Raw genomic sequence first — 25,810 nt, 5'->3', positions numbered from 1 at the left:
TGGAACGTATTCCCCATAGAATAACATGAGACCTGCTAATTCCAACCCCAACCTGGTTCCAGCGGCATCACAGAAGCTCGAGGTTGATCTCAGTCTAACTCAAATTGCTGGGCCTTCAATCTGATACCAGGTTGGTCCATATGGGTTCATTGGTTCTAGAGATATTGCGGGTAAACCGATTTTTTCATTTTTGAAATGTAATTTCATGGCTGTTCATGTTATTTGAGGACAGATTTCTCTGGAACCAAATGGCCCAGTTTCACAGGACCAAAATCATTTGAAAATCATTCGAAGCCCACATGTAAATGGGTCAGTTGGTTCCGAAGATAATGCTGGTTAACTCCCCCCCCCCTTTAAAGTTTAAGGGGGGGGGGGGTAGTTTTCTCTCCTCACACCAGAAAATGCAGGAACTAGGCTGGTGTAATAGGGGCCAGCCCGGGTAAATCCCTGCATTTTCTGGTGTGAAAGGGGTATTATTTCAAATAGCCGGGACCTGCATTGCTCTGAATACAGCAGAGCAGCCCCCTGCTCTCTGTCCGGCTGTCAATGGCTGTCATTTCTGCCCGGCGGCGGCTGTCCCCCAGTTACCGCAAGCATGTATTCCCCCTTGGCAATGAGCATGCAATCCCACATGGCAATGAGCATGTAACCTCTGGCAATGAGCATATAGGTAAGCAGCACTTCTGTAGCATAATTTTTAATAGGCATTATGGTGTTTGGCATAATACGTAATGGACATTATGGTGTGTGGCTTAACATGTAATGGGCATTATGGTGTAATTTTTAATGCACACCTTTGGCGCGCAATACCCGTTTATCAAGCATATTGTGCATTATTGCTTAATCTGTTTGGTATAGTGTGTATTTTGGCTCAATCCATGTGGCAAAATTTTGCCTTAATCTGTGTGGCATTACATGAATTTTGACTCAATCCGTGCGCCATAGTGTGAATTTTGGCTCAGTCGGTGTGAATTTTTGCTCATTCCATATGGCATAATGTCTAAGAGGCAAGTACAATATAAAGGGGTTACTCTTTTGTTGCATGATTTGTATAAGGGGTATATGGGGTCCGGTATGATATGCTGGCGGTCGGAATCCCGACCTCCGCAAAGCCGACAAGGGGGGGCTGTGGATCACTCCCCCTTGTGGGGGACACCCATAAAAGGGACAAAGTGCATTGCGGTGGTCGGGATTCTGGCATCTGTTTTTTGACCGCTGGGATTCCGACCACCGGCATATTGACTGCATCCCGGTATATGGTGTGGTAAACTTAGGTGACCACATAAAAGGTGCTGAAATGTTGTCTATCAAGTTTTGTCTTTCAGTATTCTTTTTATGACTGTAGTGCCGCCTCACCCCGCAAGTATTTTAGGATTTTAGGACATCGGCATCCTGCGGGTGCACCTTTTGGAGGGCATCCGCCAATATATATTCCTGCATTTTTCCTATGCCAGCCCCGTGCTTTTTCCAGGCATATATAATTAGTTGAAAGTATTTACACAAATAGAGACCCATGAGCAGACCGCCCAACCAGAACACTGGTCAAGACTCCCACATTATTAGCTGCTGGCCACAACCCCTATTATTGCGCATAATAGGCCCTTGATAATGTTCAGCTCCAGGCCCATTTAGACCTTAATCTGGCTCTGCTCTTTAGTAGTTTAATTTAAGACCCCCTGCTAATATCATGTCCTGTAGGTCTTGTTACATTACCAACACATTAATTTTTTTCAGTAAGCCAATACAGTTAGGAAACTTTTTTATTAGCTTACCTGGTGATAGAAGTAGAAGAGGGCAAAAAAGTGCCTGTATTTTACCTACAGCCATTCCACATTGGATAGGCCCAATCTCATCTGATCTTGGAAGCTAAGCAGTGTTGGGCCTGGTTAGTACTTGGGTGGGAGACCACATGGGAACACCAGGTGCTGAAGGTTTTTTCACATTACTGGCAAATTGTTTTTATTCTTTAGCTATTTAAATTGGAAACTTTTTCTATTTATTGCCAGCACAGACATTTGGAAGAGGTCAAACAGACACAATAGCCATCACCTAAAGACTTACCACACTGTTTAGGCCCAATTCCAACTGCTTTTGGCAGCTAAACAGTGTTGAGCCTCTTCAGTAGTTTAATTTAAGACCCCCTGCTAATATCATGTCCTGTAGGTCTTTTTACATTACCAACACATGATTTTTTCAGTAAGCCAATACAGTTAGGAAACTTTTGTATTAGCTTACCTGGTGATAGAAGTAGAAGAGGGCAAAAAAGTGCCTGTATCTCACCTACAGCCATACCACATTGGATAAGCCCAATCTCGTCTGATCTTGGAAGCTAAGCAGTGTTGGGCCTGGTTAGTACTTGGGTGGGAGACCACATGGGAACACCAGGTGCTGTAGGTTTTTTCACATTACTGGCAAATTGTTTTTATTCTCTAGCTATTTAAATTGGAAACTTTTTCTTTTTATTGCCAGCACAGACATTTGGAAGAGGTCAAACAGACACAATAGCCATCACCTAAAAACTTACCAAACTGTTTAGGCCCAATTCCAACTGCTTTTGGCAGCTAAACAGTGTTGAGCCTCTTTAGTAGTTTAATTTAAGACCCCCTGCTAATATCATGTCCTGTAGGTCTTTTTACATTACCAACACATGATTTTTTTAGTAAGCCAATACAGTTAGGAAACTTTTTTATTAGCTTACCTGGTGATAGAAGTAGAAGAGGGCAAAAAAGTGCCTGTATCTCACCTACAGCCATACCACATTGGATAGGCCCAATCTCGTCTGATCTTGGAAGCTAAGCAGTGTTGGGCCTGGTTAGTACTTGGGTGGGAGACCACATGGGAACACCTGGTGCTGTAGGTTTTTTCACATTACTGGCAAATTGTTTTTATTCTCTAGCTATTTAAATTGTAAACTTTTTCTTTTTATTGCCAGCACAGACATTTGGAAGAGGTCAAACAGACACCATAGCCATCACCTAAAGACTTACCACACTGTTTAGGCCCAATTCCAAATGCTTTTGGCAGCAAAACAGTGTTGAGCCTCTTTAGTAGTTTAATTTAAGACCCCCTGCTAATATCATGTCCTGTAGGTCTTTTTACATTACCAACACATGATTTTTTTCAGTAAGCCAATACAGTTAGGAAACTTTTGTATTAGCTTACCTGGTGATAGAAGTAGAAGAGGGCAAAAAAGTGCCTTTATCTCACCTACAGCCATACCACATTGGATGAGCCCAATCTCGTCTGATCTTGGAAGCTAAGCAGTGTTGGGCCTGGTTAGTACTTGGGTGGGAGACCACATGGGAACACCAGGTGCTGTAGGTTTTTTCACATTACTGGCAAATTTTTTTTATTCTCTAGCTATTTAAATTGGAAACTTTTTCTTTTTATTGCCAACACAGACATTTGGAAGAGGTCAAACAGACACAATAGCCATCACCTAAAGACTTACCACACTGTTTAGGCCCAATTCCAACTGCTTTTGGCAGCTAAACAGTGTTGAGCCTCTTTAGTAGTTTAATTTAAGACCCCCTGCTAATATCATGTCCTGTAGGTCTTTTTACATTACCAACACATTAATTTTTTCCAGTAAGCCAATACAGTTAGGAAACTTTTTTTTAGCTTACCTGGTGATAGAAGTAGAAGAGGGCAAAAAAGTGCCTGTATTTCACCTACAGCTATACCACATTGGAAAGGCCCAATCTTGTCTGATCTTGGAAGCTAAGCAGTGTTGGGACTGGTTAGTACTTGGGTGGGAGACCACATGGGAACACCTGGTGCTGTGGGTTTTTTCACATTACTGGCAAATTGTTTTTATTCTCTAGCTATTTAAATTGGAAACTTTTTCTTTTTATTGCCAGCACAGACATTTGGAAGAGGTCAAACAGACACAATAGCCATCACCTAAAGACTTACCACACTGTTTAGGCCCAATTCCAACTGCTTTTGGCAGCTAAACAGTGTTGAGCCTCTTTAGTAGTTTAATTTAAGACCCCCTGCTAATATCATGTCCTGTAGGTCTTTTTACATTACCAACACATTAATTTTTTTCAGTAAGCCAATACAGTTAGGAAACTTTTTTTTTAGCTTACCTGGTGATAGAAGTAGAAGAGGGCAAAAAAGTGCCTGTATTTCACCTACAGCTATACCACATTGGAAAGGCCCAATCTTGTCTGATCTTGGAAGCTAAGCAGTGTTGGGACTGGTTAGTACTAGGGTGGGAGACCACATGGGAACACCTGGTGCTGTGGGTTTTTTCACATTACTGGCAAATTGTTTTTATTCTCTAGCTATTTAAATTGTAAACTTTTTCTTTTTATTGCCAGCACAGACATTTGGAAGAGGTCAAACAGACACAATAGCCATCACCTAAAGACTTACCACACTGTTTAGGCCCAATTCCAAATGCTTTTGGCAGCCAAACAGTGTTGAGCCTCTTAAGTAGTTTAATTTAAGACCCCCTGCTAATATCATGTCCTGTAGGTCTTTTTACATTACCAACACATGATTTTTTTTTCAGTAAGCCAATACAGTTAGGAAACTTTTTTATTAGCTTACCTGGTGATAGATGTAGAAGAGGGCAAAAAAGTGCCTGCATCTCACCTACAGCCATACCACATTGGATAGGCCCAATCTCGTCTGATCTTGGAAGCTAAGCAGTGTTGGACCACACTGTCTAGGCCCAATTCCAACTGCTTTTGGCAGCTAAACAGTGTTGAGCCTCTTTAGTAGTTTAATTTAAGACCCCCTGCTAATATCATGTCCTGTAGGTCTTTTTACATTACCAACACATGATTTTTTTTTCAGTAAGCCAATACAGTTAGGAAACTTTTTTATTAGCTTACCTGGTGATAGATGTAGAAGAGGGCAAAAAAGTGCCTGCATCTCACCTACAGCCATACCACATTGGATAGGCCCAATCTCGTCTGATCTTGGAAGCTAAGCAGTGTTGGGCCTGGTTAGTACTTGGGTGGGAGACCACATGGGAACACCAGGTGCTGTAGGTTTTTTTCACATTACTGGCAAATTGTTTTTATTCTCTAGCTATTTAAATTGGAAACTTTTTCTTTTTATTGCCAGCACTGACATTTGGAAGAGGTCAAACAGACACAATAGCCATCACCTAAAGACTTACCACTGTTTAGGCCCAATTCCAAATGATTTTGGCAGCTAAACAGTGTTGAGCCTCTTTAGTAGTTTAATTTAAGCCCCCCTGCTAATATCATGTTCTGTAGGTCTTTTTACATTACCAACACATGATTTTTTTCAGTAATCCAATACAGTTCGGAAACTTTTTTATTAGCTTACCTGGTGATAGAAGTAGAAGAGGGCAAAAAAGTGCCTGTATTTCACCTACGGCCATTCCACATTGGCTAGGCCCAATCTCGTCTGATCTTGGAAGCTAAGCAGTGTTGGGACTGGTTAGTACTTGGGTGGGATACCACATGGGAACACCAGGTGCTGTAGGTTTTTTCACATTACTGGCAAATTGTTTTTATTCTCTAGCTATTTAAATTGGAAACTTTTTCTTTTTATTGCCAGCACAGACATTTGGAAGAGGTCAAACAGACACAATAGCCATCACCTAAAGACTTACCACACTGTTTAGGCCCAATTCCAAATGCTTTTGGCAGCTAAACAGTGTTGAGCCTCTTTAGTAGTTTAATTTAAGACCCCCTGCTAATATCATGTCCTGTAGGTCTTTTTACATTGCCAACACATGATTTTTTTCAGTAAGCCAATATAGTTAGGAAAATTTTTATTAGCTTACCTAGTGATAGAAGTAGAAGAGGGCAAAAAAGTGCCCGTATTTCACCTACAGCCATTCCACATTGGATAGGCCCAATCTCGTCTGATCTTGGAAGCTAAGCAGTGTTGGGCCTGGTTAGTACTTGGGTGGGAGACCACATGGGAACACCAGGTGCTGAAGGTTTTTTCACATTACTGGCAAATTGTTTTTATTCTTTAGCTATTTAAATTGGAACCTTTTTCTTTTTATTGCCAGCACTGACATTTGGAAGAGGTCAAACAGACACAATAGCCATCACCTTAAGACTTACCACACTGTTTAGGCCCAATTCAAAATGCTTTTGGCAGCTAAACAGTGTTGAGCCTCTTTAGTAGTTTAATTTAAGACCCCCTGCTAATATCATGTCCTGTAGGTCTTTTTACATTACCAACACATGATTTTTTTCAGTAAGCCAATACAGTTAGGAAACTTTTGTATTTGCTTACCTGGTGATAGAAGTATAAGAGTGCAAAAAAGTGCCTGCATCTCACCTACAGCCATACCGCATTGGATAGGCCCAATCTCGTCTGATCTTGGTAGCTAAGCAGTGTTGGGCCTGGTTAGTACTTGGGTGGGAGACCACAAGGGAACACCAGGTGCTGTAGGTTTTTTCACATTACTGGCAAATTGTTTTCATTCTCTAGCTATTTAAATTGAAAACTTTTTCTTTTTATTGCCAGCACAGACATTTGGAAGAGGTCAAACAGACACAATAGCCATCACCTAAAGACTTACCACACTGTTTAGGCCCAATTCCAACTGCTTTTGGCAGCTAAACAGTGTTGAGCCTCTTTAGTAGTTTAATTTAAGACCCCCTGCTAATATCATGTCCTGTAGGTCTTTTTACATTACCAACACATGATTTTTTTTCAGTAAGCCAATACAGTTAGGAAACTTTTTTATTAGCTTACCTGGTAATAGAAGTAGAAGAGGGCAAAAAAGTGCCTTTATCTCACCTACAGCCATACCACATTGGATAGGCCCAATCTAGCCTGATCTTGGAAGCTAAGCAGTGTTGGGCCTTGTTAGTACTTGGGTGGGAGACCACATGGGAACACCAGGTGCTGTAGGTTTTTTCACATTACTGGCAAATTGTTTTTATTCTCTAGCTATTTAAATTGGAAACTTTTTCTTTTTATTGCCAGCACAGACATTTGGAAGAGGTCAAACAGACACAATAGCCATCACCTAAAGACTTACCACACTGTTTAGGCCCAATTCCAACTGCTTTTGGCAGCTAAACAGTGTTGAGCCTCTTTAGTAGTTTAATTTAAGACCCCCTGCTAATATCATGTCCTGTAGGTCTTTTTACATTACCAACACATGATTTTTTTCAGTAAGCCAATATAGTTAGGAAAATGTGTATTAGCTTACCTGATGATAGAAGTAGAAGAGGGCAAAAAAGTGCCTGTATTTCACCTACAGCCATACCACATTGGATAGGCCCAATCTCATCTGATCTTGGAAGCTAAGCAGTGTTGGGCCTGGTTAGTACTTGGGTGGGAGACCACATGGGAACAACAGGTGCTCTAGGTCATTTCACATTACTGGCAAATTGTTTTTATTCTCTAGCTATTTAAATTGGAAACTTTTTCTTTTTATTGCCAGCACTGACATTTGGAAGAGGTCAAACAGACACAATAGCCATCACCTAAAGACTTACCACACTGTTTAGGCCCAATTCCAACTGTTTTTGGCAGCTAAACAGTGTTGAGTCTCTTTAGTAGTTTAATTTAAGACCCCCTGCTAATACAATGTCCTGTAGGTCTTTTTACATTACCAACACATGATTTTTTTTAGTAAGTCAATACAGTTAGGAAACTTTTTTATTAGCTTACCTGGTGATAGAAGTAGAAAAGGGCAAAAAAGTGCATGTATCTCACCTACAGCCATACCACATTGGATAGGCCCAATCTCGCCTGATCTTGGAAGCTAAGCAGTGTTGGGCCTGGTTAGTACTTGTGTGGGAGACCACATGGGAACACCAGGTGCTGTAGGTTTTTTCACAATACTGGCATATTGTTTTTATTCTCTAGCTATTTAAATTGGAAACTTTTTCTTTTTATTGCCAGCACAGACATTTGGAAGAGGTCAAACAGACACAATAGCCATCACCTAAAGACTTACCACACTGTTTAGGCCCAATTCCAACTGCTTTTGGCAGCTAAACAGTGTTGAGTCTCTTTAGTAGTTTAATTTAAGACCCCCTGCTAATATGTCCTGTAGGTCTTTTTACATTACCAACACATTAATTTTTTTCAGTAAGCCAATACAGTTAGGAAACTTTTTTATTAGCTTACCTGGTGATAGAAGTAGAAGAGAGCAAAAAAGTGCCTGTATCTTACCTACAGCCATACCACATTGGACAGGCCCAATCTTGTCTGATCTTGGAAGCTAAGCAGTGTTGGGACTGGTTAGAACTTGGGTGGGAGACCACATGGGAACACCAGGTGCTGTAGGTTTTTTCACATTACTGGCAAATTGTTTTTATTCTCTAGCTATTTAAATTGGAAACTTTTTCTTTTTATTGCCAGCACAGACATTTGGAAGAGGTCAAACAGACACAATAGCCATCACCTAAAGACTTACCACACTGTTTAGGCCCAATTCCAAATGCTTTTGGCAGCTAAACAGTGTTGAGCCTCTTTAGTAGTTTAATTTAAGACCCCCTGCTAATATTATGTCCTGTAGGTCTTTTTACATTACCAACACATGATTTTTTTCAGTAAGCCAATATAGTTAGGAAAATTTGTATTAGCTTACCTGGTGATAGAAGTAGAAGAGGGCAAAAAAGTGCCTGTATTTCACCTACAGCCATACCACATTGGATAGGCCCAATCTCGTCTGATCTTGGAAGCTAAGCAGTGTTGGGCCTGGTTAGTACTTGGGTGGGAGACCACATGGGAACACCAGGTGCTCTAGGTCATTTCACATTACTGGCAAATTGTTTTTATTCTCTAGCTATTTAAATTGGAAACTTTTTCTTTTTATTGCCAGCACTGACATTTGGAAGAGGTCAAACAGACACAATAGCCATCACCTAAAGACTTACCACACTGTTTAGGCCCAATTCCAACTGCTTTTGGCAGCTAAACAGTGTTGAGTCTCTTTAGTAGTTTAATTTAAGACCCCCTGCTAATACAATGTCCTGTAGGTCTTTTTACATTACCAACACATGATTTTTTTCAGTAAGCCAATACAGTTAGGAAACTTTTTTATTAGCTTACCTGGTGATAGAAGTAGAAGAGGGCAAAAAAGTGCCTGTATCTCACCTACAGCCATACCACATTGGATAGGCCCAATCTCGGCTGATCTTGGAAGCTAAGCAGTGTTGGGCCTGGTTATTACTTGGGTGGGAGACCACATGGGAACACCAGGTGCTGTAGGTTTTTTCACATTACTGGCAAATTGTTTTTAATCTCTAGCTATTTAAATTGGAAACTTTTTCTTTTTATTGCCAGCACAGACATTTGGAAGAGGTCAAACAGACACAATAGCCATCACCTAAAGACTTACCACACTGTTTAGGCCCAATTCCAAATGCTTTTGGCAGCTAAACAGTGTTGAGCCTCTTTAGTAGTTTAATTTAAGACCCCCTGCTAATATCATGTCCTGTAGGTCTTTTTACATTACCAACACATGATTTTTTTCAGTAAGCCAATATAGTTAGGAAAATTTTTATTAGCTTACCTGGTGATAGAAGTAGAAGAGGGCAAAAAAGTGCCTGTATTTCACCTACAGCCATACCACATTGAATAGGCCCAATCTCATCTGATCTTGGAAGCTAAGCAGTGTTGGGCCTGGTTAGTACTTGGGTGGGAGACCACATGGGAACACCAGGTGCTGAAGGTTTTTTCACATTACTGGCAAATTGTTTTTATTCTTTAGCTATTTAAATTGGAAACTTTTTCTTTTTATTGCCAGCACTGACATTTGGAAGAGGTCAAACAGACACAATAGCCATCACCTTAAGACTTACCACACTGTTTAGGCCCAATTCAAAATGCTTTTGGCAGCTAAAAAGTGTTGAGCCTCTTTAGTAGTTTAATTTAAGACCCCCTGCTAATATCATGTCCTGTAGGTCTTTTTACATTACCAACACATGATTTTTTTCAGTAAGCCAATACAGTTAGGAAACTTTTGTATTTGCTTACCTGGTGATAGAAGTATAAGAGTGCAAAAAAGTGCCTGTATCTCACCTACAGCCATACCACATTGGATAGGCCCAATCTCGTCTGATCTTGGTAGCTAAGCAGTGTTGGGCCTGGTTAGTACTTGGGTGGGAGACCACAAGGGAACACCAGGTGCTGTAGGTTTTTTCACATTACTGGCAAATTGTTTTTATTCTCTAGCTATTTAAATTGGAAACTTTTTCTTTTTATTGCCAGCACAGACATTTGGAAGAGGTCAAACAGACACAATAGCCATCACCTAAAGACTTACCACACTGTTTAGGCCCAATTCCAACTGCTTTTGGCAGCTAAACAGTGTTGAGCCTCTTTAGTAGTTTAATTTAAGACCCCCTGCTAATATCATGTCCTGTAGGTCTTTTTACATTACCAACACATGATTTTTTTTCAGTAAGCCAATACAGTTAGGAAACTTTTTTATTAGCTTACCTGGTGATAGAAGTAGAAGAGGGCAAAAAAGTGCCTTTATCTCACCTACAGCCATACCACATTGGATAGGCCCAATCTAGCCTGATCTTGGAAGCTAAGCAGTGTTGGGCCTGGTTAGTACTTGGGTGGGAGACCACATGGGAACACCAGGTGCTCTAGGTCATTTCACATTACTGGCAAATTTTTTTTATTCTCTAGCTATTTAAATTGGAAACTTTTTCTTTTTATTGCCAGCACTGACATTTGCAAGAGGTCAAACAGACACAATAGCCATCACCTAAAGACTTACCACACTGTTTAGGCCCAATTCCAACTGCTTTTGGCAGCTAAACAGTGTTGAGTCTCTTTAGTAGTTTAATTTAAGACCCCCTGCTAATACAATGTCCTGTAGGTCTTTTTACATTACCAACACATGATTTTTTTCAGTAAGCCAATACAGTTAGGAAACTTTTTTATTAGCTTACCTGGTGATAGAAGTAGAAGAGGGCAAAAAAGTGCCTTTATCTCACCTACAGCCATACCACATTGGATAGGCCCAATCTCGCCTGATCTTGGAAGCTAAGCAGTGTTGGGCCTGGTTAGTACTTGGGTGGGAGACCACATGGGAACACCAGGTGCTGTAGGTTTTTTCACATTACTGGCAAATTGTTTTTAATCTCTAGCTATTTAAATTGGAAACTTTTTCTTTTTATTGCCAGCACAGACATTTGGAAGAGGTCAAACAGACACAATAGCCATCACCTAAAGACTTACCACACTGTTTAGGCCCAATTCCAAATGCTTTTGGCAGCTAAAAAGTGTTGAGCCTCTTTAGTAGTTTAATTTAAGACCCCCTGCTAATATCATGTCCTGTAGGTCTTTTTACATTACCAACACATGATTTTTTTCAGTAAGCCAATACAGTTAGGAAACTTTTGTATTTGCTTACCTGGTGATAGAAGTATAAGAGTGCAAAAAAGTGCCTGTATCTCACCTACAGCCATACCACATTGGATAGGCCCAATCTCGTCTGATCTTGGTAGCTAAGCAGTGTTGGGCCTGGTTAGTACTTGGGTGGGAGACCACAAGGGAACACCAGGTGCTGTAGGTTTTTTCACATTACTGGCAAATTGTTTTTATTCTCTAGCTATTTAAATTGGAAACTTTTTCTTTTTATTGCCAGCACAGACATTTGGAAGAGGTCAAACAGACACAATAGCCATCACCTAAAGACTTACCACACTGTTTAGGCCCAATTCCAACTGCTTTTGGCAGCTAAACAGTGTTGAGCCTCTTTAGTAGTTTAATTTAAGACCCCCTGCTAATATCATGTCCTGTAGGTCTTTTTACATTACCAACACATGATTTTTTTTCAGTAAGCCAATACAGTTAGGAAACTTTTTTATTAGCTTACCTGGTGATAGAAGTAGAAGAGGGCAAAAAAGTGCCTTTATCTCACCTACAGCCATACCACATTGGATAGGCCCAATCTAGCCTGATCTTGGAAGCTAAGCAGTGTTGGGCCTTGTTAGTACTTGGGTGGGAGACCACATGGGAACACCAGGTGCTGTAGGTTTTTTCACATTACTGGCAAATTGTTTTTATTCTCTAGCTATTTAAATTGGAAACTTTTTCTTTTTATTGCCAGCACAGACATTTGGAAGAGGTCAAACAGACACAATAGCCATCACCTAAAGACTTACCACACTGTTTAGGCCCAATTCCAACTGCTTTTGGCAGCTAAACAGTGTTCAGTCTCTTTAGTAGTTTAATTTAAGACCCCCTGCTAATATGTCCTGTAGGTCTTTTTACATTACCAACACATGATTTTTTTCAGTAAGCCAATATAGTTAGGAAAATTTTTATTAGCTTACCTGGTGATAGAAGTAGAAGAGGGCAAAAAAGTGCCTGTATTTCACCTACAGCCATACCACATTGGATAGGCCCAATCTCGTCTGATCTTGGAAGCTAAGCAATGTTGGGCCTGGTTAGTACTTGGGTGGGAGACCACATGGGAACACCAGGTGCTGTAGGTTTTTTCACATTACTGGCAAATTGTTTTTATTCTCTAGCTATTTAAATTGGAAACTTTTTCTTTTTATTGCCAGCACAGACATTTGGAAGAGGTCAAACAGACACAATAGCCATCACCTAAAGACTTACCACACTGTTTAGGCCCAATTCCAAATGCTTTTGGCAGCTAAACAGTGTTGAGCCTCTTTAGTAGTTTAATTTAAGACCCCCTGCTAATATCATGTTCTGTAGGTCTTTTTACATTACCAACACATGATTTTTTTCAGTAATCCAATACAGTTAGGAAACTTTTTTATTAGCTTACCTGGTGATAGAAGTAGAAGAGTGCAAAAAAGTGCCTGTATTTCACCTACAGCCATTCCACATTGGATAGGCCCAATCTCGTCTGATCTTGGAAGCTAAGCAGTGTTGGGCCTGGTTAGTACTTGGGTGGGAGACCACATGGGAACACCAGGTGCTGAAGGTTTTTTCACATTACTGGCAAATTGTTTTTATTCTTTAGCTATTTAAATTGGAAACTTTTTCTTTTTATTGCCAGCACTGACATTTGGAAGAGGTCAAACAGACACAATAGCCATCACCTAAAGACTTACCACACTGTTTAGGCCCAATTCAAAATGCTTTTGGCAGCTAAACAGTGTTGAGCCTCTTTAGTAGTTTAATTTAAGACCCCCTGCTAATATCATGTCCTGTAGGTCTTTTTACATTACCAACACATGATTTTTTTCAGTAAGCCAATACAGTTAGGAAACTTTTGTATTTGCTTACCTGGTGATAGAAGTATAAGAGTGCAAAAAAGTGCATGTATCTCACCTACAGCCATACCACATTGGATAGGCCCAATCTCGTCTGATCTTGGAAGCTCTGCAGTGTTGGGCCTGGTTAGTACTTGGGTGGGAGACCACATGGGAACACCAGGTGCTGTAGGTTTTTTCACATTACTGGCAAATTGTTTTTATTCTCTAGCTATTTAAATTGGAAACTTTTTCTTTTTATTGCCAGCACAGACATTTGGAAGAGGTCAAACAGACACAATAGCCATCACCTAAAGACTTACCACACTGTTTAGGCCCAATTCCAACTGCTTTTGGCAGCTAAACAGTGTTGAGCCTCTTTAGTAGTTTAATTTAAGACCCCCTGCTAATATCATGTCCTGTAGGTCTTTTTACATTACCAACACATGATTTTTTTTCAGTAAGCCAATACAGTTAGGAAACTTTTTTATTAGCTTACCTGGTGATAGAAGTAGAAGAGGGCAAAAAAGTGCCTTTATTTCACCTACAGCCATACCACATTGGATAGGCCCAATCTCGACTGATCTTGGAAGCTAAGCAGTGTTGGGCCTGGTTAGTACTTGGGTGGGAGACCACATGGGAACACCAGGTGCTGTAGGTTTTTTCACATTACTGGCAAATTGTTTTTATTCTCTAGCTATTTAAATTGGAAACGTTTTCTTTTTATTGCCAGCACAGACATTTGGAAGAGGTCAAACAGACACAATAGCCATCACCTAAAGACTTACCACACTGTTTAGGCCCAATTCCAACTGCTTTTGGCAGCTAAACAGTGTTGAGCCTCTTTAGTAGTTTAATTTAAGACCCCCTGCTAATATCATGTCCTGTAGGTCTTTTTACATTACCAACACATGATTTTTTTTCAGTAAGCCAATACAGTTAGGAAACTTTTTTATTAGCTTACCTGGTGATAGAAGTAGAAGAGGGCAAAAAAGTGCCTTTATCTCACCTACAGCCATACCACATTGGATAGGCCCAATCTAGCCTGATCTTGGAAGCTAAGCAGTGTTGGGCCTTGTTAGTACTTGGGTGGGAGACCACATGGGAACACCAGGTGCTGTAGGTTTTTTCACATTACTGGCAAATTGTTTTTATTCTCTAGCTATTTAAATTGGAAACTTTTTCTTTTTATTGCCAGCACAGACATTTGGAAGAGGTCAAACAGACACAATAGCCATCACCTAAAGACTTACCACACTGTTTAGGCCCAATTCCAACTGCTTTTGGCAGCTAAACAGTGTTCAGTCTCTTTAGTAGTTTAATTTAAGACCCCCTGCTAATATGTCCTGTAGGTCTTTTTACATTACCAACACATGATTTTTTTCAGTAAGCCAATATAGTTAGGAAAATTTTTATTAGCTTACCTGGTGATAGAAGTAGAAGAGGGCAAAAAAGTGCCTGTATTTCACCTACAGCCATACCACATTGGATAGGCCCAATCTCGTCTGATCTTGGAAGCTAAGCAATGTTGGGCCTGGTTAGTACTTGGGTGGGAGACCACATGGGAACACCAGGTGCTGTAGGTTTTTTCACATTACTGGCAAATTGTTTTTATTCTCTAGCTATTTAAATTGGAAACTTTTTCTTTTTATTGCCAGCACAGACATTTGGAAGAGGTCAAACAGACACAATAGCCATCACCTAAAGACTTACCACACTGTTTAGGCCCAATTCCAAATGCTTTTGGCAGCTAAACAGTGTTGAGCCTCTTTAGTAGTTTAATTTAAGACCCCCTGCTAATATCATGTTCTGTAGGTCTTTTTACATTACCAACACATGATTTTTTTCAGTAATCCAATACAGTTAGGAAACTTTTTTATTAGCTTACCTGGTGATAGAAGTAGAAGAGTGCAAAAAAGTGCCTGTATTTCACCTACAGCCATTCCACATTGGATAGGCCCAATCTCGTCTGATCTTGGAAGCTAAGCAGTGTTGGGCCTGGTTAGTACTTGGGTGGGAGACCACATGGGAACACCAGGTGCTGAAGGTTTTTTCACATTACTGGCAAATTGTTTTTATTCTTTAGCTATTTAAATTGGAAACTTTTTCTTTTTATTGCCAGCACTGACATTTGGAAGAGGTCAAACAGACACAATAGCCATCACCTAAAGACTTACCACACTGTTTAGGCCCAATTCAAAATGCTTTTGGCAGCTAAACAGTGTTGAGCCTCTTTAGTAGTTTAATTTAAGACCCCCTGCTAATATCATGTCCTGTAGGTCTTTTTACATTACCAACACATGATTTTTTTCAGTAAGCCAATACAGTTAGGAAACTTTTGTATTTGCTTACCTGGTGATAGAAGTATAAGAGTGCAAAAAAGTGCATGTATCTCACCTACAGCCATACCACATTGGATAGGCCCAATCTCGTCTGATCTTGGAAGCTCTGCAGTGTTGGGCCTGGTTAGTACTTGGGTGGGAGACCACATGGGAACACCAGGTGCTGTAGGTTTTTTCACATTACTGGCAAATTGTTTTTATTCTCTAGCTATTTAAATTGGAAACTTTTTCTTTTTATTGCCAGCACAGACATTTGGAAGAGGTCAAACAGACACAATAGCCATCACCTAAAGACTTACCACACTGTTTAGGCCCAATTCCAACTGCTTTTGGCAGCTAAACAGTGTTGAGCCTCTTTAGTAGTTTAATTTAAGACCCCCTGCTAATATCATGTCCTGTAGGTCTTTTTACATTACCAACACATGATTTTTTTTCAGTAAGCCAATACAGTTAGGAAACTTTTTTATTAGCTTACCTGGTGATAGAAGTAGAAGAGGGCAAAAAAGTGCCTTTATTTCACCTACAGCCATACCACATTGGATAGGCCCAATCTCGACTGATCTTGGAAGCTAAGCAGTGTTGGGCCTGGTTAGTACTTGGGTGGGAGACCACATGGGAACACCAGGTGCTGTAGGTTTTTTCACATTACTGGCAAATTGTTTTTATTCTCTAGCTATTTAAATTGGAAACGTTTTCTTTTTATTGCCAGCACAGACATTTGGAAGAGGTCAAACAGACACAATAGCCATCACCTAAAGACTTACCACACTGTTTAGGCCCAATTCCAACTGCTTTTGGCAGCTAAACAGTGTTGAGTCTCTTTAGTAGTTTAATTTAAGACCCCCTGCTAATATGTCCTGTAGGTCTTTTTACATTACCAACACATGATTTTTTTCAGTAAGCCAATATAGTTAGGAAATTTTTTATTAGCTTACCTGGTGATAGAAGTAGAAGAGGGCAAAAAAGTGCCTGTATTTCACCTACAGCCATACCACATTGGATAGGCCCAATCTCGTCTGATCTTGGAAGCTAAGCAATGTTTGGCCTGGTTAGTACTTAGGTGGGAGACCACATGGGAACACCAGGTGCTGTAGCTTTTTTCACATTACTTGCAAATTGTTTTTATTCTCTAGCTATTTAAATTGGAAACTTTTTCTTTCTATTGCCAGTACAGACATTTGGAAGAGGTCAAACAGACACAATAGCCATCACCTAAAGACTTACCACACTGTTTAGGCCCAATTCCAAATGCTTTTGGCAGCTAAACAGTGTTGAGCCTCTTTAGTAGTTTAATTTAAGACCCCCTGCTAATATCATGTCCTGTTGGTCTTTTTACATTACCAACACATGATTTTTTTCAGTAAGCCAATACAGTTAGGAAACTTTTGTATTAGCTTACCTGGTGATAGAAGTAGAAGAGGGCAAAAAAGTGCCTTTATCTCACCTACCGCCATACCACATTGGATAGGCCCAGTCTTGTCTGATCTTGAAAGCTAAACAGTGTTGGGCCTGGTTAGTACTTGGGTGGGAGACCACATGGGAACACCAGGTGCTGTAGGTTTTTTCACATTACTGGCAAATTGTTTTTATTCTCTAGCTATTTAAATTGGAAACTTTTTCTTTTTATTGCCAGCACAGACATTTGGAAGAGGTCAAACAGACACAATAGCCATCACCTAAAGACTTACCATACTGTTTAGGCCCAATTCCAACTGCTTTTGGCAGCTAAACAGTGTTGAGTCTCTTTAGTAGTTTAATTTAAGACCCCCTGCTAATATGTCCTGTAGGTCTTTTTACATTACCAACACATGATTTTTATCAGTAAGCCAATATAGTTAGGAAAATTTTTATTAGCTTACCTGGTGATAGAAGTAGAAGAGGGCAAAAAAAGTGCTTGTATTTCACCTACAGCCATTCCACATTGGACAGGCCCAATCTCGTCTGATCTTGGAAACTAAGCAGTGTTGGGCCTGGTTAGTACTTGGGTGGGAGACCACATGGGAACACCAGGTGCTGTAGGTTTTTTCACATTACTTGCAAATTGTTTTTATTCTCTAGCTATTTAAATTGGAAACTTTTTCTTTCTATTGCCAGTACAGACATTTGGAAGAGGTCAAACAGACACAATAGCCATCACCTAAAGACTTACCACACTGTTTAGGCCCAATTCCAAATGCTTTTGGCAGCAAAACAGTGTTGAGCCTCTTTAGTAGTTTAATTTAAGACCCCCTGCTAATATCATGTCCTGTAGGTCTTTTTACATTACCAACACATGATTTTTTTCAGTAAGCCAATACAGTTAGGAAACTTTTGTATTAGCTTACCTGGTGATAGAAGTAGAAGAGGGCAAAAAAGTGCCTTTATCTCAACTACAGCCATACCACATTGGATAGGCCCAATCTCATCTGATCTTGGAAGCTAAGCAGTGTTGTGCCTGGTTAGTACTTGGGTGGGAGACCACATGGGAACACCAGGTGCTGTAGGTTTTTTCACATTACTGGCAAATTGTTTTTATTCTCTAGCTATTTAAATTGAAAACTTTTTCTTTTTATTGCCAGCACAGACATTTGGAAGAGGTCAAACAGACACAATAGCCATCACCTAAAGACTTACCACACTGTTTAGGCCCAATTCCAACTGCTTTTGGCAGCTAAACAGTGTTGAGCCTCTTAAGTAGTTTAATTTAAGACCCCCTGCTAATATCATGTCCTGTAGGTCTTTTTACATTACCAACACATTAATTTTTTTCAGTAAGCCAATACAGTTAGGAAACTTTTTTATTAGCTTACCTGGTGATAGAAGTAGAAGAGAGCAAAAAAGTGTCTGTATTTCACCTACAGCTATACCACATTGGATAGGCCCAATCTTGTCTGATCTTGGAAGCTAAGCAGTGTTGGGACTGGTTAGTACTTGGGTGGGAGACTACATGGGAACACCTGGTGCTGTAGGTTTTTTCACATTACTGGCAAATTGTTTTTGTTCTCTAGCTATTTATATTGGAAACTTTTTCTTTTTATTGCCAGCACAGACATTTGGAAGAGGTCAAACAGACACAATAGCCATCACCTAAAGACTTACCACACTGTTTAGGCCCAATTCCAAATGCTTTTGGCAGCTAAATAGTGTTGAGCCTCTTTAGTAGTTTAATTTAAGACCCCCTGCTAATATCATGTCCTGTAGGTCTTTTTACAGATAGCGCAGGCCTTATGCTTGCTGGCGAATCGCCAGCAGCATGCTGCTGGCGATCCGCCAGCAACACGGCGCGCCATCTGACTGAGACGCGCGTGCGTCCCCCACGCACGCGCGTCTCAGTATCTGGGCGGCCAGCCGGCGAGGCGGACGCAATACTGTCCGCCTCCCGCTCGAGGGGGGCTGGGGGGACCCGAGGAGGCTGTGGGGGGGTGCGGGCGCCCGGTGTGGGCACCGGGAGACCGAGGGCAGCACCGTCGGAAGGTGACGCGCGCGCACCTCGTGCGCGCGCGTCCCCTTCCGACACACAGATGGCGCGGGAGCAGGGAATGGCGATGGCGACGCCATCGCCATCCCCTGCAAAGATGAGCCCGGCCCCATCTGTACATTACCAACACATGATTTTTTTCAGTAAGCCAATGTAGTTAGGAAAATTTTTCATAGCTTACCTGGTGATAGAAGTAGAAGAGGGCAAAAAAGTGCCGGTATTTCACCTACAGCCATACCACATTGGATAGGCCCAATCTCGCCTGATCTTGGAAGCTAAGCAGTGTTGGGCCTGGTTAGTACTTGGGTGGGAGACCACATGGGAACACCAGGTGCTGTAGGTTTTTTCACATTACTGGCAAATTGTTTTTATTCTCTAGCTATTTAAATTGGAAACTTTTTCTTTTTATTGCCAGCACTGACATTTGGAAGAGGTCAAACAGACACAATAGCCATCACCTAAAGACTTACCACACTGTTTAGGCCCAATTCCAAATGCTTTTGGCAGCAAAACAGTGTTGAGCCTCTTTAGTAGTTTAATTTAAGACCCCCTGCTAATATCATGTCCTGTAGGTCTTTTTACATTACCAACACATGATTTTTTTCAGTAAGCCAATACAGTTAGGAAACTTTTTTATTAGCTTACCTGGTGATAGAAGTAGAAGAGGGCAAAAAAGTGCCTTTATCTCGCCTACAGCTATACCACATTGGATAGACCCAATCGCGTCTGAACTTGGAAGCTAAGCAGTGTTGGGCCTGGTTAGTACTTGGGTGGGAGACCACATGGGAACACCAGGGGCTGTAGGCTTTTTCACATTACTGGCAAATTGTTTTTATTCTCTAGCTATTTAAATTGGAAACTTTTTCTTTTTATTGCCAGCACAGACATTTGGAAGAGGTCAAACAGACACAATAGCCATCACCTAAAGACTTACCACACTGTTTAGGCCCAATTCCAAATGCTTTTGGCAGCTAAACAGTGTTGAGCCTCTTTAGTAGTTTAATTTAAGACCCCCTGCTAATATCATGTCCTGTAGGTCTTTTTACATTACCAACACATGATTTTTTTCAGTAAGCCAATACAGTTAGGAAACTTTTGTATTAGCTTACCTGGTGATAGAAGTAGAAGAGGGCAAAAAAGTGCCTTTATCTCACCTACAGCCATACCACATTGGATAGGCCCAATCTCGTCTGATCTTGGAAGCTATGCAGTGTTGGGCCTGGTTAGTGCTTGGGTGGGAGACCACATGGGAACACCAGGTGCTGTAGGTTTTTCCACATTACTGGCAAATTGTTTTTATTCTCTAGCTATTTAAATTGTAAACTTTTTCTTTTTACTGCCAGCACAGACATTTGGAAGAGGTCAATCAGACACAATAGCCATCACCTAAAGACTTACCACACTGTTTAGGCCCAATTCCAAACGCTTTTGGCAGCTAAACAGTGTTGAGCCTCTTTAGTAGTTTAATTTAAGACCCCCTGCTAATATCATATCCTGTAGGTCTTTTTACATTACCAACACATGATTTTTTTCAGTAAGCCAATACAGTTAGGAAACTTTTTTATTAGCTTACCTGGTGATAGATGTAGAAGAGGGCAAAAAAGTGCCTGTATCTCACCTACAGCCATACCACATTGGATAGGCCCAATCTCGTCTGATCTTGGAAGCTAAGCAGTGTTGGGCCTGGTTAGTACTTTGGTGGGAGACCACATGGGAACACCAGGTGCTGTAGGTTTTTTCACATTACTGGCAAATTGTTTTTATTCTCTAGCTATTTAAATTGGAAACTTTTTCTTTTTATTGCCAGCACAGACATTTGGAAGAGGTCAAACAGACACAATAGCCATCACCTAAAGACTTACCACACTGTTTAGGCCCAATTCCAAATGCTTTTGGCAGCTAAACAGTGTTGAGCCTCTTTAGTAGTTTAATTTAAGACCCCCTGCTAATATCATGTCCTGTAGGTCTTTTTACATTACCAACACATGATTTTTTTCAGTAAGCCAATGTAGTTAGGAAAATTTTTCATAGCTTACCTGGTGATAGAAGTAGAAGAGGGCAAAAAAGTGCCTGTATTTCACCTACAGCCATACCACATTGGATAGGCCCAATCTCGCCTGATCTTGGAAGCTAAGCAGTGTTGGGCCTGGTTAGTACTTGGGTGGGAGACCACATGGGAACACCAGGTGCTCTAGGTCTTTTCACATTACTGGCAAATTGTTTTTATTCTCTAGCTATTTAAATTGGAAACTTTTTTTTTTATTGCCAGCACAGACATTTGGAAGAGGTCAAACAGACACAATAGCCATCACCTAAAGACTTACCACACTGTTTAGGCCCAATTCCAACTGCTTTTGGCAGCTAAACAGTGTTGAGCCTCTTTAGTAGTTTAATTTAAGACCCCCTGCTAATATCATGTCCTGTAGGTCTTTTTACATTACCAACACATGATTTTTTTCAGTAAGCCAATATAGTTAGGAAAATTTTTATTAGCTTACCTGGTGATAGAAGTAGAAGAGGGCAAAAAAGTGCCTGTATTTCACCTACAGCCATACCACATTGGATAGGCCCAATCTCGTCTGATCTTGAAAGCTAAGCAGTGTTGGGCCTGGTTAGTACTTGGGTGGGAGACCACATGGGAACACCAGGTGCTGTAGGTTTTTTCACATTACTTGCAAATTGTTTTTATTCTCTAGCTATTTAAATTGGAAACTTTTTCTTTCTATTGCCAGTACAGACATTTGGAAGAGGTCAAACAGACACAATAGCCATCACCTAAAGACTTACCACACTGTTTAGGCCCAATTCCAAATGCTTTTGGCAGCTAAACAGTGTTGAGCCTCTTTAGTAGTTTAATTTAAGACCCCCTGCTAATATCATGTCCTGTAGGTCTTTTTACATTACCAACACATGATTTTTTTCAGTAAGCCAATACAGTTAGGAAACTTTTGTATTAGCTTACCTGGTGATAGAAGTAGAAGAGGGCAAAAAAGTGCCTTTATCTCACCTACAGCCATACCACATTGGATAGGCCCAATCTCGTCTGATCTTGGAAGCTAAGCAGTGTTGGGCCTGGTTAGTACTTGGGTGGGAGACCACATGGGAACACCAGGTGCTGTAGGTTTTTTCACATTACTGGCAAATTGTTTTTATTCTCTAGCTATTTAAATTGGAAACTTTTTCTTTTTATTGCCAGCACAGACATTTGGAAGAGGTCAAACAGACACAATAGCCATCACCTAAAGACTTACCACACTGTTTAGGCCCAATTCCAACTGCTTTTGGCAGCTAAACAGTGTTGAGCCTCTTTAGTAGTTTAATTTAAGACCCCCTGCTAATATCATGTCCTGTAGGTCTTTTTACATTACCAACACATTAATTTTTTTCAGTAAGCCAATACAGTTAGGAAACTTTTTTATTAGCTTACCTGGTGATAGAAGTAGAAGAGGGCAAAAAAGTGCCTGTACCTCACTTACAGCCATACCACATTGGAAAGGCCCATTCTTGTCTGATCTTGGAAGCTGAGCAGTGTTGGGACTGGTTAGTACCTGGGTGGGAGACCACATGGGAACACCTGGTGCTGTAGGTTTCTTCACATTACTGGTAAATTGTTTTTATTCTCTAGCTATTTAAATTGTAAACTTTTTCTTTTTATTGCCAGCACAGACATTTGGAAGAGGTCAAACAGACACAATAGCCATCACCTAAAGACTTACCACACTGTTTAGGCCCAATTCCAAATGCTTTTGGCAGCAAAACAGTGTTGAGCCTCTTTAGTAGTTTAATTTAAGACCCCCTGCTAATATCATGTCCTGTAGGTCTTTTTACATTACCAACACATGATTTTTTTCAGTAAGCCAATACAGTTAGGAAACTTTTTTATTAGCTTACCTGGTGATAGATGTAGAAGAGGGCAAAAAAGTTCCTGTATCTCACCTACAGCCATACCACATTGGATAGGCCCAATCTCGTCTGATCTTGGAAGCTAAGCAGTGTTGGGCCTGGTTAGTACTTGGGTGGGAGACCACATGGGAACACCAGGTGCTGTAGGTTTTTTCACATTACTGGCAAATTGTTTTTATTCTCTAGCTATTTAAATTGGAAACTTTTTCTTTTTATTGCCAGCACTGACATTTGGAAGAGGTCAAACAGACACAATAGCCATCACCTAAAGACTTACCACAACGTTTAGGCCCAATTCCAAATGCTTTTGGCAGCTAAACAGTGTTGAGCCTCTTTAGTAGTTTAATTTAAGACCCCCTGCTAATATCATGTTCTGTAGGTCTTTTTACATTACCAACACATGATTTTTTTCAGTAATCCAATACAGTTAGGAAACTTTTTTATTAGCTTACCTGGTGATAGAAGTAGAAGAGGGCAAAAAAGTGCCTTTAACTCGCCTACAGCCATACCACATTGGATAGACCCAATAGCGTCTGAACTTGGAAGCTAAGCAGTGTTGGGCCTGGTTAGTAGTTGGGTGGGAGACCACATGGGAACACCAGGGGCTGTAGGCTTTTTCACATTACTGGCAAATTGTTTTTATTCTGTAGCTATTTAAATTGGAAACTTTTTCTTTTTATTGCCAGCACAGACATTTGGAAGAGGTCAAACAGACACAATAGCCATCACCTAAAGACTTACCACACTGTTTAGGCCCAATTCCAAATGCTTTTGGCAGCTAAACAGTGTTGAGCCTCTTTAGTAGTTTAATTTAAGACCCCCTGCTAATATCATGTCCTGTAGGTCTTTTTACATTACCAACACATGATTTTTTTCAGTAAGCCAATACAGTTAGGAAACTTTTGTATTAGCTTACCTGGTGATAGAAGTAGAAGAGGGCAAAAAAGTGCCTTTATCTCACCTACAGCCATACCACATTGGATAGGCCCAATCTCGTCTGATCTTGGAAGCTATGCAGTGTTGGGCCTGGTTAGTGCTTGGGTGGGAGACCACATGGGAACACCAGGTGCTGTAGGTTTTTCCACATTACTGGCAAATTGTTTTTATTCTCTAGCTATTTAAATTGTAAACTTTTTCTTTTTATTGCCAGCACAGACATTTGGAAGAGGTCAATCAGACACAATAGCCATCACCTAAAGACTTACCACACTGTTTAGGCCCAATTCCAAACGCTTTTGGCAGCTAAACAGTGTTGAGCCTCTTTAGTAGTTTAATTTAAGACCCCCTGCTAATATCATATCCTGTAGGTCTTTTTACATTACCAACACATGATTTTTTTCAGTAAGCCAATACAGTTATGAAACTTTTTTATTAGCTTACCTGGTGATAGATGTAGAAGATGGCAAAAAAGTGCCTGTATCTCACCTACAGCCATACCACATTGGATAGGCCCAATCTCGTCTGATCTTGGAAGCTAAGCAGTGTTGGGCCTGGTTAGTACTTTGGTGGGAGACCACATGGGAACACCAGGTGCTCTAGGTCTTTTCACATTACTGGCAAATTGTTTTTATTCTCTAGCTATTTAAATTGGAAACTTTTTCCTTTTATTGCCAGCACAGACATTTGGAAGAGGTCAAACAGACACAATAGCCATCACCTAAAGACTTACCACACTGTTTAGGCCCAATTCCAAATGCTTTTGGCAGCTAAACAGTGTTGAGCCTCTTTAGTAGTTTAATTTAAGACCCCCTGCTAATATCATGTCCTGTAGGTCTTTTTACATTACCAACACATGATTTTTTTCAGTAAGCCAATACAGTTAGGAAACTTTTTTATTAGCTTACCTGGTGATAGAAGTAGAAGAGGGCAAAAAAGTGCCTTTATCTCACCTACAGCCATACCACATTGGATAGGCCCAATCTCGCCTGATCTTGGAAGCTAAGCAGTGTTGGGAGTGGTTAGTACTTGGGTGGGAGACCACATGGGAACAACAGGTGCCGTAGGTTTTTTCACATTACTGGCAAATTGTTTTTATTCTGTAGCTATTTAAATTGGAAACTTTTTCTTTTTATTGCCAGCACAGACATTTGGAAGAGGTAAAACAGACACAATAGCCATCACCTAAAGACTTACCACACTGTTTAGGCCCAATTCCAACTGCTTTTGGCAGCTAAACAGTGTTGAGCCTCTTTAGTAGTTTAATTTAAGACCCCCTGCTAATATGTCCTGTAGGTCTTTTTACATTACCAACACATGATTTTTTTCAGTAAGCCAATATAGTTAGGAAAATTTTTATTAGCTTACCTGGTGATAGAAGAAGAAGAGGGCAAAAAAGTGCCTGTATTTCACCTACAGCCATACCACATTGGATAGGCCCAATCTCGCCTGATCTTGGAAGCTAAGCAGTGTTGGGAGTGGTTAGTACTTGGGTGGGAGACCACATGGGAACAACAGGTGCCGTAGGTTTTTTCACATTACTGGCAAATTGTTTTTATTCTCTAGCTATTTAAATTGGAAACTTTTTCTTTTTATTGCCAGCACAGACATTTGGAAGAGGTCAAACAGACACAATAGCCATCACCTAAAGACTTACCACACTGTTTAGGCCCAATTCCAACTGCTTTTGGCAGCTAAACAGTGTTGAGCCTCTTTAGTAGTTTAATTTAAGACCCCCTGCTAATATGTCCTGTAGGTCTTTTTACATTACCAACACATGATTTTTTTCAGTAAGCCAATATAGTTAGGAAAATTTTTATTAGCTTACCTGGTGATAGAAGTAGAAGAGGGCAAAAAAGTGCCTTTATCTCACCTACAGCCATACCACATTGGATAGGCCCAATCTCGTCTGATCTTGGAAGCTAAGCAGTGTTGGGAGTGGTTAGTACTTGGGTGGGAGACCACATGGGAACACCAGGTGCTGTAGGTTTTTTCACATTACTGGCAAATTGTTTTTA

At 40.5% G+C, this 25,810-nt stretch overlaps 29 non-coding genes and 22 pseudogenes across 29 annotated transcripts; all 51 read left to right on the top strand.

Moving 5' to 3' along the window:
• The first annotated feature begins 1,815 nt into the window (after positions 1-1,815).
• LOC146034911 (5S ribosomal RNA) lies at positions 1,816-1,934 on the top strand. The gene has a single exon (XR_014460314.1). It is a non-coding gene; the product is annotated as a 5S ribosomal RNA (ribosomal RNA).
• A 344-nt stretch (positions 1,935-2,278) lies between these two features.
• LOC146032004 (5S ribosomal RNA) lies at positions 2,279-2,397 on the top strand. Its single transcript, XR_014457454.1, has one exon. It is a non-coding gene; the product is annotated as a 5S ribosomal RNA (ribosomal RNA).
• A 344-nt stretch (positions 2,398-2,741) lies between these two features.
• LOC146032617 (5S ribosomal RNA) lies at positions 2,742-2,860 on the top strand. Its single transcript, XR_014458044.1, has one exon. It is a non-coding gene; the product is annotated as a 5S ribosomal RNA (ribosomal RNA).
• A 345-nt stretch (positions 2,861-3,205) lies between these two features.
• LOC146031630 (5S ribosomal RNA) lies at positions 3,206-3,324 on the top strand. The gene has a single exon (XR_014457093.1). It is a non-coding gene; the product is annotated as a 5S ribosomal RNA (ribosomal RNA).
• A 345-nt stretch (positions 3,325-3,669) lies between these two features.
• On the top strand, positions 3,670-3,788 carry LOC146028550 (5S ribosomal RNA; annotated as a pseudogene).
• A 346-nt stretch (positions 3,789-4,134) lies between these two features.
• LOC146028483 (5S ribosomal RNA) lies at positions 4,135-4,253 on the top strand (annotated as a pseudogene).
• A 634-nt stretch (positions 4,254-4,887) lies between these two features.
• LOC146032533 (5S ribosomal RNA) lies at positions 4,888-5,006 on the top strand. The gene has a single exon (XR_014457963.1). It is a non-coding gene; the product is annotated as a 5S ribosomal RNA (ribosomal RNA).
• A 344-nt stretch (positions 5,007-5,350) lies between these two features.
• On the top strand, positions 5,351-5,469 carry LOC146028498 (5S ribosomal RNA; annotated as a pseudogene).
• A 344-nt stretch (positions 5,470-5,813) lies between these two features.
• Positions 5,814-5,932, top strand: LOC146027418 (5S ribosomal RNA). Its single transcript, XR_014454820.1, has one exon. It is a non-coding gene; the product is annotated as a 5S ribosomal RNA (ribosomal RNA).
• A 345-nt stretch (positions 5,933-6,277) lies between these two features.
• Positions 6,278-6,396, top strand: LOC146034483 (5S ribosomal RNA). Its single transcript, XR_014459890.1, has one exon. It is a non-coding gene; the product is annotated as a 5S ribosomal RNA (ribosomal RNA).
• A 346-nt stretch (positions 6,397-6,742) lies between these two features.
• Positions 6,743-6,861, top strand: LOC146028696 (5S ribosomal RNA; annotated as a pseudogene).
• A 344-nt stretch (positions 6,862-7,205) lies between these two features.
• Positions 7,206-7,324, top strand: LOC146027446 (5S ribosomal RNA). Its single transcript, XR_014454848.1, has one exon. It is a non-coding gene; the product is annotated as a 5S ribosomal RNA (ribosomal RNA).
• Positions 7,325-7,669: 345 nt separating this feature from the next.
• On the top strand, positions 7,670-7,788 carry LOC146035147 (5S ribosomal RNA). Its single transcript, XR_014460551.1, has one exon. It is a non-coding gene; the product is annotated as a 5S ribosomal RNA (ribosomal RNA).
• A 343-nt stretch (positions 7,789-8,131) lies between these two features.
• Positions 8,132-8,250, top strand: LOC146029161 (5S ribosomal RNA; annotated as a pseudogene).
• Positions 8,251-8,594: 344 nt separating this feature from the next.
• On the top strand, positions 8,595-8,713 carry LOC146034815 (5S ribosomal RNA). Its single transcript, XR_014460219.1, has one exon. It is a non-coding gene; the product is annotated as a 5S ribosomal RNA (ribosomal RNA).
• A 345-nt stretch (positions 8,714-9,058) lies between these two features.
• On the top strand, positions 9,059-9,177 carry LOC146027883 (5S ribosomal RNA; annotated as a pseudogene).
• A 344-nt stretch (positions 9,178-9,521) lies between these two features.
• LOC146033975 (5S ribosomal RNA) lies at positions 9,522-9,640 on the top strand. The gene has a single exon (XR_014459384.1). It is a non-coding gene; the product is annotated as a 5S ribosomal RNA (ribosomal RNA).
• A 345-nt stretch (positions 9,641-9,985) lies between these two features.
• Positions 9,986-10,104, top strand: LOC146034377 (5S ribosomal RNA). The gene has a single exon (XR_014459784.1). It is a non-coding gene; the product is annotated as a 5S ribosomal RNA (ribosomal RNA).
• A 346-nt stretch (positions 10,105-10,450) lies between these two features.
• Positions 10,451-10,569, top strand: LOC146028706 (5S ribosomal RNA; annotated as a pseudogene).
• Positions 10,570-10,914: 345 nt separating this feature from the next.
• LOC146034222 (5S ribosomal RNA) lies at positions 10,915-11,033 on the top strand. Its single transcript, XR_014459629.1, has one exon. It is a non-coding gene; the product is annotated as a 5S ribosomal RNA (ribosomal RNA).
• Positions 11,034-11,378: 345 nt separating this feature from the next.
• LOC146034376 (5S ribosomal RNA) lies at positions 11,379-11,497 on the top strand. The gene has a single exon (XR_014459783.1). It is a non-coding gene; the product is annotated as a 5S ribosomal RNA (ribosomal RNA).
• A 346-nt stretch (positions 11,498-11,843) lies between these two features.
• LOC146028695 (5S ribosomal RNA) lies at positions 11,844-11,962 on the top strand (annotated as a pseudogene).
• A 341-nt stretch (positions 11,963-12,303) lies between these two features.
• Positions 12,304-12,422, top strand: LOC146031761 (5S ribosomal RNA). Its single transcript, XR_014457218.1, has one exon. It is a non-coding gene; the product is annotated as a 5S ribosomal RNA (ribosomal RNA).
• A 345-nt stretch (positions 12,423-12,767) lies between these two features.
• Positions 12,768-12,886, top strand: LOC146027416 (5S ribosomal RNA). Its single transcript, XR_014454818.1, has one exon. It is a non-coding gene; the product is annotated as a 5S ribosomal RNA (ribosomal RNA).
• Positions 12,887-13,231: 345 nt separating this feature from the next.
• LOC146028114 (5S ribosomal RNA) lies at positions 13,232-13,350 on the top strand (annotated as a pseudogene).
• A 346-nt stretch (positions 13,351-13,696) lies between these two features.
• LOC146034156 (5S ribosomal RNA) lies at positions 13,697-13,815 on the top strand. Its single transcript, XR_014459563.1, has one exon. It is a non-coding gene; the product is annotated as a 5S ribosomal RNA (ribosomal RNA).
• Positions 13,816-14,161: 346 nt separating this feature from the next.
• Positions 14,162-14,280, top strand: LOC146028694 (5S ribosomal RNA; annotated as a pseudogene).
• A 341-nt stretch (positions 14,281-14,621) lies between these two features.
• Positions 14,622-14,740, top strand: LOC146031760 (5S ribosomal RNA). The gene has a single exon (XR_014457217.1). It is a non-coding gene; the product is annotated as a 5S ribosomal RNA (ribosomal RNA).
• Positions 14,741-15,085: 345 nt separating this feature from the next.
• On the top strand, positions 15,086-15,204 carry LOC146027415 (5S ribosomal RNA). Its single transcript, XR_014454817.1, has one exon. It is a non-coding gene; the product is annotated as a 5S ribosomal RNA (ribosomal RNA).
• Positions 15,205-15,549: 345 nt separating this feature from the next.
• LOC146028112 (5S ribosomal RNA) lies at positions 15,550-15,668 on the top strand (annotated as a pseudogene).
• Positions 15,669-16,014: 346 nt separating this feature from the next.
• Positions 16,015-16,133, top strand: LOC146034155 (5S ribosomal RNA). Its single transcript, XR_014459562.1, has one exon. It is a non-coding gene; the product is annotated as a 5S ribosomal RNA (ribosomal RNA).
• Positions 16,134-16,474: 341 nt separating this feature from the next.
• Positions 16,475-16,593, top strand: LOC146027913 (5S ribosomal RNA; annotated as a pseudogene).
• A 345-nt stretch (positions 16,594-16,938) lies between these two features.
• Positions 16,939-17,057, top strand: LOC146029057 (5S ribosomal RNA; annotated as a pseudogene).
• Positions 17,058-17,399: 342 nt separating this feature from the next.
• Positions 17,400-17,518, top strand: LOC146033835 (5S ribosomal RNA). Its single transcript, XR_014459244.1, has one exon. It is a non-coding gene; the product is annotated as a 5S ribosomal RNA (ribosomal RNA).
• Positions 17,519-17,863: 345 nt separating this feature from the next.
• LOC146027533 (5S ribosomal RNA) lies at positions 17,864-17,982 on the top strand. Its single transcript, XR_014454931.1, has one exon. It is a non-coding gene; the product is annotated as a 5S ribosomal RNA (ribosomal RNA).
• A 346-nt stretch (positions 17,983-18,328) lies between these two features.
• On the top strand, positions 18,329-18,447 carry LOC146028891 (5S ribosomal RNA; annotated as a pseudogene).
• A 730-nt stretch (positions 18,448-19,177) lies between these two features.
• Positions 19,178-19,296, top strand: LOC146034221 (5S ribosomal RNA). The gene has a single exon (XR_014459628.1). It is a non-coding gene; the product is annotated as a 5S ribosomal RNA (ribosomal RNA).
• A 345-nt stretch (positions 19,297-19,641) lies between these two features.
• LOC146033974 (5S ribosomal RNA) lies at positions 19,642-19,760 on the top strand. Its single transcript, XR_014459382.1, has one exon. It is a non-coding gene; the product is annotated as a 5S ribosomal RNA (ribosomal RNA).
• Positions 19,761-20,105: 345 nt separating this feature from the next.
• Positions 20,106-20,224, top strand: LOC146028028 (5S ribosomal RNA; annotated as a pseudogene).
• A 345-nt stretch (positions 20,225-20,569) lies between these two features.
• LOC146033030 (5S ribosomal RNA) lies at positions 20,570-20,688 on the top strand. The gene has a single exon (XR_014458441.1). It is a non-coding gene; the product is annotated as a 5S ribosomal RNA (ribosomal RNA).
• A 344-nt stretch (positions 20,689-21,032) lies between these two features.
• On the top strand, positions 21,033-21,151 carry LOC146027957 (5S ribosomal RNA; annotated as a pseudogene).
• Positions 21,152-21,494: 343 nt separating this feature from the next.
• LOC146033921 (5S ribosomal RNA) lies at positions 21,495-21,613 on the top strand. Its single transcript, XR_014459330.1, has one exon. It is a non-coding gene; the product is annotated as a 5S ribosomal RNA (ribosomal RNA).
• Positions 21,614-21,958: 345 nt separating this feature from the next.
• Positions 21,959-22,077, top strand: LOC146032532 (5S ribosomal RNA). Its single transcript, XR_014457962.1, has one exon. It is a non-coding gene; the product is annotated as a 5S ribosomal RNA (ribosomal RNA).
• Positions 22,078-22,423: 346 nt separating this feature from the next.
• On the top strand, positions 22,424-22,542 carry LOC146029510 (5S ribosomal RNA; annotated as a pseudogene).
• A 345-nt stretch (positions 22,543-22,887) lies between these two features.
• Positions 22,888-23,006, top strand: LOC146032531 (5S ribosomal RNA). Its single transcript, XR_014457961.1, has one exon. It is a non-coding gene; the product is annotated as a 5S ribosomal RNA (ribosomal RNA).
• A 345-nt stretch (positions 23,007-23,351) lies between these two features.
• On the top strand, positions 23,352-23,470 carry LOC146028320 (5S ribosomal RNA; annotated as a pseudogene).
• Positions 23,471-23,815: 345 nt separating this feature from the next.
• Positions 23,816-23,934, top strand: LOC146028027 (5S ribosomal RNA; annotated as a pseudogene).
• A 345-nt stretch (positions 23,935-24,279) lies between these two features.
• On the top strand, positions 24,280-24,398 carry LOC146035090 (5S ribosomal RNA). Its single transcript, XR_014460494.1, has one exon. It is a non-coding gene; the product is annotated as a 5S ribosomal RNA (ribosomal RNA).
• A 345-nt stretch (positions 24,399-24,743) lies between these two features.
• On the top strand, positions 24,744-24,862 carry LOC146029477 (5S ribosomal RNA; annotated as a pseudogene).
• A 341-nt stretch (positions 24,863-25,203) lies between these two features.
• LOC146029476 (5S ribosomal RNA) lies at positions 25,204-25,322 on the top strand (annotated as a pseudogene).
• A 341-nt stretch (positions 25,323-25,663) lies between these two features.
• Positions 25,664-25,782, top strand: LOC146028341 (5S ribosomal RNA; annotated as a pseudogene).
• The last annotated feature ends 28 nt before the right edge of the window (positions 25,783-25,810 follow it).

This window comes from Crinia signifera, chromosome 8 (genome assembly GCF_055691185.1).
Source record: "Crinia signifera chromosome 8, ASM5569118v1, whole genome shotgun sequence".
NCBI lineage: Eukaryota > Metazoa > Chordata > Amphibia > Anura > Myobatrachidae > Crinia > Crinia signifera.
Note: the sequence above shows the minus strand (reverse complement) of the source record. Positions and strands in the feature narration are given on the sequence as shown.